We start from the raw sequence: 8406 nt of genomic DNA on the forward strand, positions 1-8406 counted from the left end.
ATTAAAATTCTTCAATTAAAAACCTTTCTTTCAATAGCACAAAACTGTATAATTATTACCTTTAAGGCCCTGTCCCTGTTTCCTTATACGATTCGCCATTGTGATGTGAAACTAAATAGCTAAAATATCTTAAAAACTTGCGATCATAGTAAAAGTGCAGTATAAATTTTTCGATACGATTTGGATGTAGGATAAATTAATTCTGATTTTCTGAAATTCTGATTTCTGAAATTCATAAATTGTATAAAATGATATACTTAACTTATACTTCACAAATTCTTCACTAAAAACGCTCTATCACTGCACTGCAATCGTCGCCGATAAATCCGAAAGTAATTTGTTCAAAAACTTGCTTTGCGTTGCCAGTTGCCCTGTTAACTAGTCTCGTTCTGGACCTACCTATTTACTGCCCTTCCATATTTCCTTATCAAATCTGCATTAGGTTGTGAATGCAACCTCTTTCACTTAACATTTTCCGAACATGTTTCAACGGTAGTGTCGTACAGAACCTCCCTATACAGAATTAATATCACCGAATTAGAATCAACGTTCAATTTCAAAAAACTGAATGATTATCACCTTTTATGGTTTTTCTTCTCTCCTTATTAAATCTCTGTTACGTTGTGAATGTAGCCTCATACAGGACCTACCTATAAAAAATTAAAATTTTTCAATTTAAAACCTTTCTTTCAATAGCACAAAACTGTATAATTATTACCTTTAAGGCCCTGTCCCTGTTTCCTTATACGATTCGCCATTGTTATGTGAAAATAAATAGCTAAAATATCTTAAAAACTTGCGATCATAGTAAAAGTGCAGTATAAATTTTTCGATACGATTTGGATGTAGGATAAATTAATTCTGAATTTCTGAAATTCATAAATTGTATAAAATGATATGCTTAACTTATACTTCACAAATTCTTCACTAAAAACGCACTATCACTGCACTGCAAATCGTCGCCGACAAATCCGGAAGTAATTTGTTCAAAAACTTGCTTTGCGTTGCCAGTTACCCTGTTAACTAGTCTCGTTCTGGACCTACCTATTTACTGCCCTTCCATATGTCCTTATCAAATCTGCATTAGGTTGTGGATGTAATCTCTTTCACTTAACATTTTCCAAACATGTTTTAACGGTAGTGCAGTACAGAACCTCCCTATAAAGAATTAAAATCACCAAATTAGAAACAACGTTCAATTTCAAAAAACCGAATGATTATCACCTTTTATGGTTTTCCTTCTCTCCTTATTAAATCTCGGTCACGTTGTGAATGTAGCCTCATACAGGAACTACCTATAAAAAATTAAAATTCTTCAATTAAAAGCCTTTCTTTCAATAGCACAAAACTGTATAGTTATTACCTTTAAGGTCCTGTCCCTGTTTCCTTATACGATTCGCCATTGTGATGTGAAACTAAATAGCTAAAATCTTAAAAACTTGCGATCATAGTAAAAGTGCATTATAAATTTTTCGATACGATTTGGATGTAGAATAAATTAATTTAGAATTTCTGAAATTCTGATTTCTGAAATTCATAAATTGGATAAAATAATATACTTACTTAACTTATACTTCACAATTCTTCACTAAAAACGCACTATCACTGCACTGCAATCGTCGCCGATAAATCCGAAAGTAATTTGTTCAAAAACTTGCTTTGCTTTGCCAGTTGCCGTGTTAACTAGTCTCGTTCTGGACCTAACTATTTACTTCCCTTCCATATGTCCTTATCAAATCTGCATTAGGTTGTGGATGTAATCTCTTTCACTTAACATTTTCCAAACATGTTTTAACGGTAGTGCCGTACAGAACCTCCCTATAAAGAATTAAAATCACCCAATTAGAATCAACGTTCAATTTCAAAAAACTGAATGATTATCACCTTTTATAGTTTTTCTTCTCTCCTTATTAAATCTCGGTCACGTTGTGAATGTATCCTCATAAGGAACTACCTATAAAAAATTAAAATTCTTCAATTAAATCCTTTCTTTCAATAGCACAAAACTGTATAGTTATTACCTTTAAGGCCCTGTCCCTGTTTCCTTATACGATTCGTCATTGTGTTGTGAAACTAAATAGCTAAAATATCTTAAAAACTTGCGATCATAGTAAAAGTGCAGTATAAATTTTTCGATAAGATTTGGATGTAGGATAAATTAATTCTGAATTTCTGAAATTCTGATTTCTGAAATTCATAAATTGTTATAAAATGATATACTTAACTTATACTTCACAAATTCTTCACTAAAAACGCACTATCACTGCACTGCAATCGTCGCCGATAAATCCGAAAGTAATTTGTTCAAAAACTTGCTTTGCGTTGCCAGTTGCCCTGTTAACTAGTCTCGTTCTGGACCTACCTATTTACTGCCCTTCCATATGTCCTTATCAAATCTGCATTAGGTTGTGGATGTAATCTCTTTCACTTAACATTTTCCAAATATGTTTTAACGGTAGTGCCGTACAGAACCTCCCTAAAAAGAATTAAAATCACCAAATTAGAATCAACGTTCAATTTCAAAAAACGGAATGATTATCACCTTTTATAGTTTTTCTTCTCTCCTTATTAAATCTCGGTCACGTTATGAATGTATCCTCATAAGGAACTACCTATAAAAAATTAAAATTCTTCAATTAAAAGCCTTTCTTTCAATAGCACAAAACTGTATAGTTATTACCTTTAAGGTCCTGTCCCTGTTTCCTTATACGATTCGCCATTGTGATGTGAAACTAAATAGCTAAAATCTTAAAAACTTGCGATCATAGTAAAAGTGCATTATAAATTTTTCGATACGATTTGGATGTAGAATAAATTAATTTAGAAATTCTGAAATTCTGATTTCTGAAATTCATAAATTGGATAAAATAATATACTTAACTTATACTTCACAATTCTTCACTAAAAACGCACTATCACTGCACTGCAATCGTCGCCGATAAATCCGAAAGTAATTTGTTCAAAAACTTGCTTTGCGTTGCCAGTAGCCGTGTTAACTAGTCTCGTTCTGGACCTACCTATTTACTGCCCTTCCATATGTCCTTATCAAATTTGCATTAGGTTGTGGATGTAATCTCTTTCACTTAACATTTTCCAAACATGTTTAACGGTAGTGCGGTACAGAACCTCCCTATAAAGAATTAAAATCACCAAATTAGAATCAACGTTCAATTTCAAAAAACTGAATGATTATCACCTTTTATAGTTTTTCTTCTCTCCTTATTAAATCTCGGTCACGTTGTGAATGTATCCTCATAAGGAACTACCTATAAAAAATTAAAATTCTTCAATTAAAAGCCTTTCTTTCAATAGCACAAAACTGTACAGTTATTACCTTTAAGACCCAGTCCCTGTTCCCTTATACGGTTCGCCATTGTGATGTGAAACTAAATAGCTAAAATCTTAAAAACTTGCGATCATAGTAAAAGTGCATTATAAATTTTAATTTTAAATAGTTATTACCTTTAAGGCCCTGTCCCTGTTTCCTTATACGATTCGCCATTGTGATGTGAAACTAAATAGCTAAAATCTTAAAAACTTGCGATCATAGTAAGAGTGCATTATAAATTTTTCGATACGATTTGGATGTAGGATAAATTAATTCTGAATTTCTGAAATTCTGATTTCTGAAATTCATAAATTGTTATAAAATGATATACTTAACTTATACTTCACAAATTCTTCACTAAAAACGCACTATCACTGCACTGCAATCGTCGCCGATAAATCCGAAAGTAATTTGTTCAAAAACTTGCTTTGCGTTGCCAGTTGCCCTGTTAACTAGTCTCGTTCTGGACCTACCTATTTACTGCCCTTCCATATGTTCTTATCAAATCTACATTAGGTTGTGGATGCAATCTCTTTCACTTTACATTTTAACGGTAGTGCCGTACAGAACCTCCCTATAAAGAATTAAAATCACCAAATTAGAATCAACGTTCAATTTCAAAAGACTTAAAACATATTTGACCTGTGTTTTAGTGAAAAAAAATTAAAAATAAATTGTCTAATTATTCAGATTAAGTTTACTGAAAATACAATGAAGAAAATCCAATATTTGAAATTTTAAAATAAAATGTGTACCTACCTATAAATAATTATCCTGTAGCATTCATTATCTTGCCTCCATTGAGTTACGGAACCCAACTGCCCAAAGTCATCCAAAAAATCTGTAACAATATATAAAAAGAATATTGTAAATATATATGTATACTAATTTTAAAATAATAAATTTAAAATCAGTGTACATTAAAATAACATTAAATGTAACTTAACAAACTATAGAAAATTCTATTTCATCAATTAATTGTCTTATTAGTAAATCTACTCGAACTGTTGCGGAACGAATGAGACCGCCATTTATAAAACATTTGCAGGCATTATAAAGTTAAAATTCAATAAAACGCACCCGAAACATCGACCGACTCCAGCAGGAAAACCCGGCGTTGAAGTCACAAGTCAGTCAGTCAGATGCAACATCACCGACACATTTACACAACCAGCTTCATGGTAAAATTAACAAAAACCAGCGAAAAACTGCAGACGCGTCCTTTTGATAAGATAATTTATTGTCTTTAAGTTGGTTGGTAACAATTGAGCGTCTATGCGTTTCCGCCAATAAAATTGCAGGGCTTTGAACACGTGTGACTCTTAAAAATCGGATCGATTGTCCAGAAATTAATACATATAGTTTAAATATTTTAAATATTCATCCTGTAGTCTTATCGTGCCTCCATTGAGTTGCGGAACCGAACTGTTAAAGAGGTCATCCAAAAGATCTGTAACAATATATAAAAAAATATTGTAAATGTTTCGTTATACGATTTTTAAAATAATAAATTTAAAGTCAAAGTACGTTAAAATAATATTAAATATAACTTATTAATAAACTATAGAATTGATTTTTATCAATTAATTGTCTTATTAGTAAATCTATTGGAACTGTTACGGAACGAATGAGTCCGCCATTTATAAAATATTTGCAGCCATTATAAAATTAAAAATTCAATTAAACTCACTCGCAACATCGACAGGCTGCAGCAGAAAAACCAGGCGTTAAAGTCACACAAGTCAGTTAGATGCAACTGACACATTTATACAACCTGCATCTTGGTAAAATCAACGAAAATCAGTGAAAAACTGCAGACGCGTCCTTTTGTATAAGATAATTATTAAGTCTATGTTGGTTGGTAACAATTGAGCGTCTGTGCGTTTCCGCCAATAAAAATGCAGGATCTTGAACACGTGTGTCTCTTAAAAATCGGATCGATAATTAGTCAAAACCAAATACTTATTGTCTAAATATTTTAAAGCGTATAAATTCTCAAAATCTTTTTATCCTGAGAATATCACGTGCGTTTTTATTGACCACAACCCACAGACGGTTAATTTTTACCAACTAAATGCCGTTTTAACAAATTTTGTGGGCAACAGGACGCGTCGGCGGTTTTTTGTTGATATTCTCTTGTTTTCATTGTGTAAATGCGTCGACTGGCGTTTTGTTACCACCAATTGATTTTTGTGATTTTAACGCGGGATATTTCTGTTGTCAAAATTTCGACTGTTACTAAATTACAATAAAGCTTACCCATAATTTGGACGGACTGCAGGAAAATCCAGTGTTAAAGTCACACAACTCAGATAGACGAAACGTAAAACATCACCCGATACATTTACAGAACAAACATCATAGAAAACTCCGCGAAAACCAACGAAAAACCGCAGACGCGTCTTGTTTACCATAAAATTTATTAAATTTGCCTTAGTTGGTAACCGCCGAGTCTCCACTGACACGAATAGGAAGAATTGGTGTTAAAATATACAACGAACATAAAACACTTAAATGGTGTACCGAAAAATAAATTGAAAACAATACTACTAATAAAAAATTGTTTTAAACGGCGTCGGAACGATGGGGAGCGTCATCATCAAATATTTCTGCCGTTAAACATTATGGCCAACCATATAAATGTTTTTTGTTGAGTTCATAAATAAAAATTACCCGAAATTTAGGCAGCAATTAAATCTTGCGTTAAAATCACTCAATCGGAGGTAACATTAAACACCACTTCACGCATTTACGCAATGAACACAATAGAAAAATACTTAATAAAACTGCAGACGCGTCCTGATGTCCACAAAATTTGTTAAAACGGGATTTAGTTGGTAACAATTATGCGTGTGTGTGTTGCAGCCAATAAAAATGCATGTGAAATTCTCAGAACGCAGAAACAGGTTTGGCCCTATTTGTATTTGTTTTTAACTAAACCAACATAAATTTCTATCCTTTGAACCACTTACATTTATAATATTATATAAAAATTTGAACAACTAATTAATTGTGAATAATCGATCGTCCAAGAAGCACACGTATCCCGCATTTTTATTGGCAGAAACGCACAGACATCTAATTGCTACCAACCAGAACATATATAATAAATGTGTGCAGTAAACAGACGCGTCTGCAGTTTTTTGCCGGTTTTCGTCGATTTTACGACGGTGTTTATTGTGTAAATGTGTCCGGTGGTGTTTTACGTTTCGTCCAACTAAATTGTGTGACTTCGACGCCGGATTTTTCTGCAGTCTGATGTTATTTCGGGTAAGTTTTACTAGTACTCTTTATTGACCATTTCATTTTTAAACGGAGCAACATTATTACTATTGTACTGAACAATAGACACTTTTTTTACACACCCGTCAGTTTACCAAACTAAATTATGGTAAGTCAAATAAATAAATTAAAATCAATTTTATAATGCATATTTTTATAATAGGTCATGATTTCCTAATGGCGCAAATGTTTCGTTAATGACTCCTCCGTTCAGCGACAGTTTGTACAAATTTTTTCATAAGACGGTTTATTTTTAAATTGTTTATTGATACATCAAATAAAATACACGGAGCGTTTTTTGTTAGATGCAAAATTTTACGATTTTTACGATGACCTAAGGTAACCTAACCTAACCTTTCTTAACCGTCTCATCAAAATAATTGATTATTTTTCGGTTCTATGTTTATTATATGTAATTTCTATTATAAAAGGAAATATTCAAGTTACAGTCAACTTTGGACTACTTTAGTGTGTCGTTAAATCAATAAGTATGAAACCCTGATTGCATTGGAAATTTCTGGTGCGAACCACAACAAAAATATGTTTCAGGCATTGTTCATGAATTTTTAATGATGGCAAACATACAATTTACTTAAGCACATAATTGCCACATAATTGAACTAAATTGTATCAGAATTTGTCAAATGTTGCCTTCAATATTAAATAAATATTAATATAATTTGGTTACAAAATTCCATCTAATTTTATAATTAATTAACTAGAATGAAGGTAGATAAATCAAATATCAAATTCATCGACGAAATTTAATAGCTGTTCCAACTAATTATGTTTATTTTCATTGCATTTTTAAAGCTTATTTTAAAAGTAACATTATAATAGTTTTATATTGTTTCAGACATTTTAGATGACATCTATAATAGTTTGGTTCCACAATTCAATGAAGAGAGAATAAGTGCATTTTAAAGGTAATTAGACAGTTTTTTTATGATAGAATATTGAGACTAATTGAATATTTTTAATTATTTAGAGTTAAGTCCCGGAGTAGACTGGTTAACCGGACAACTGGCAACGCAAAGTTAAGTTTTTGAACAAGACTTATCTCTATCATCAAAGAATTATAGCTAAGTATTTTAGTATTTTATTTTATGAATTAATAATATGTTACAATTTTGAAATTACATATATAAACACTTTATACTGTTTATATATTTATTTATTATACTTTTACAGTTTTTTATATTTATTTAGATTTTTTTAGAAATGTTTGCTTAACGTTCCTAACTATAAATATTGGACCAAAATTTTCCCTTTATGGCTTTGAATCTTGAATGTAAGTACTTTCACATTTTATTTTAAATTCTTTATTATATGAATTTTTTTAATTAATTTACTGAAAACTTATCTATTTAGTTTATTTTTTTTCCTAACGTTCATTCAATATATTTTTTAGATTTTCCTCACAACTTAATTGGATCAAAATTTTCTCTAAATAATAAGACAAAAAGGTTAAATATGTTTTAGGCTTTGGCTATGAATTTTTAATAGTGACAGCCATACAATTTATTTGAGCATATAATTACCACATAATTATGGACGAAACTATATCACAATTTATCAAATGTTACTTTTGATATTAAAAGGTATCAATATATTATGATTAAAAATCATAAAAAAAATTAAAAAATATGATGAAATATTGGTACATAAATGCAAGGCAAGATATAAATGGCTCGGATTATCTATTTTACAAATATTAAATATATATTTTCACAACTACCGAGATTTTCTGATTAAATTTAAATTATTTGGGTGGTAGCATCCCTTTTTCAAATAAC

At 30.9% G+C, this 8406-nt stretch overlaps 2 long non-coding RNA genes across 2 annotated transcripts; one reads left to right on the forward strand and one right to left on the reverse strand.

Moving 5' to 3' along the window:
- Positions 1 to 1754: 1754 nt before the first annotated feature.
- LOC126266284 (uncharacterized) lies at positions 1755 to 2071 on the reverse strand. The gene is made up of 3 exons (XR_007548705.1): positions 2022 to 2071; positions 1885 to 1954; positions 1755 to 1818 (listed from the first exon to the last, which is right to left on the reverse strand). It is a non-coding gene; the product is annotated as an uncharacterized LOC126266284 (long non-coding RNA).
- Positions 2072 to 6462: 4391 nt separating this feature from the next.
- On the forward strand, positions 6463 to 7647 carry LOC109605897 (uncharacterized). Its single transcript, XR_002192019.2, has 3 exons — positions 6463 to 6598; positions 7467 to 7536; positions 7599 to 7647. It is a non-coding gene; the product is annotated as an uncharacterized LOC109605897 (long non-coding RNA).
- Positions 7648 to 8406: the final 759 nt, after the last annotated feature.

Source organism: Aethina tumida, chromosome 7, assembly GCF_024364675.1.
Source record: "Aethina tumida isolate Nest 87 chromosome 7, icAetTumi1.1, whole genome shotgun sequence".
In the NCBI taxonomy this organism is placed as follows: Eukaryota; Metazoa; Arthropoda; class Insecta; order Coleoptera; family Nitidulidae; genus Aethina; species Aethina tumida.